At 45.8% G+C, this 1241-nt stretch overlaps 1 pseudogene; it reads left to right on the top strand.

The window, feature by feature from the left end:
• Window positions 1-392: 392 nt before the first annotated feature.
• On the top strand, window positions 393-829 carry LOC116481594 (small ribosomal subunit protein uS19-like; annotated as a pseudogene).
• Window positions 830-1241: the final 412 nt, after the last annotated feature.

Raw genomic sequence — 1241 nt, 5'->3', positions numbered from 1 at the left:
AGGCAGAAGGGCAGTGCATCAAGAGTTTAATTTTAACCCTGTTGACTTAAAGCTGCCTGTTAGACACCTAAATGCTGATGTCAAGTATACAGCTGTATAGATGAATATGGCACTCTGGTCAAGGCTGAAAACACACATGTAGCAGTAATAACCACATAGATGAAACTGCAAGTGCAGAAAGGGTCACTCAATAGGAAAAAAAAAAAAAAAAAAGATTGCCCAGAACAGAGTCCTAGGTCTTTCCAATATATACAGGCTGAACAGACGGGAAAGAGCCAAGCAAGGAGACTCAAGTTAGAGAGGAAACAGGAGCGAATCATAACATAGGATTCACAGTATCAAGTTTCAAGAGAGGGGAGATGGACGACCGTTTAAAATGCTTCTGCGGCAAGATGACAGACGTAGAGCAGAAGAAGAAGTGGACCTTCCGCAAGTTCACTTACCGCGGCGTGGGCCTGGACCAGCTGCCGGACGTGTCCTACGAGCAGCTTATGCAGCTGTACAGTGCGCGTCGGCAGCAGCGGCTGAACCGGGCCTGGGGCGGAAACAGCACTCGCTGCTGAAGCGCCTGCGCAAGGCCAAGCAGGAGGTACCGCCCATGGAGAAGCCGGAAGTGATGAAGACGCACCTGCAGGACATGATCATCTTGCCTGAGATGATGGGCAGCATGGTGGGCGTCTACGACGGCAAAACCTTCAGCCAGGTGGAGATCAAGCTGGAGATGATCGGCCACTACTTGGGCGAATTCTCCATCACCTACAAGCCTGTGAAGCACTGCCGGCCCGGCATTGGGCCACCCCTGCTGCATCCCCCTCAAATAGTGGCTTAGCTAATAAAGGCACATATATTTCAAAAAAAAAAAAAAAAAGCTTCTGAAAGATCAAGGAGATAAGAACTTTCCAAGGTAGAAGTTATTGTTGGTTTATGATCAAGCTGGTTTAAAGGTGTGAATTGGGATGAAAACTTAAGGCGATGAGGAGTAGTTAGAAGCAGGGGCACATTTTTATGCAGCTGCATCTCCACAGTTACCATTAAAGCTCATTGCATTTTAAGAATTAATTCCTAACCTCGAGATTTTTAATTTCTTTTGTTTGTTTTGGGGGCATTTATTTGTCAACTATCTATTCCACTTATTTCATGTGCAAAGCATTGTCCTAGACTCTTGGAATTTTTATTAATCCATAAGGTAAGCAAAGATCCTTGCCTTCAGGTGCCTTGCCTTCTAGTAGAAGAGACAAACA

This window comes from Hylobates moloch, unplaced genomic scaffold, assembly GCF_009828535.3.
Source record: "Hylobates moloch isolate HMO894 unplaced genomic scaffold, HMol_V3 SCAFFOLD_14, whole genome shotgun sequence".
In the NCBI taxonomy this organism is placed as follows: Eukaryota; Metazoa; Chordata; class Mammalia; order Primates; family Hylobatidae; genus Hylobates; species Hylobates moloch.
Note: the sequence above shows the minus strand (reverse complement) of the source record. Positions and strands in the feature narration are given on the sequence as shown.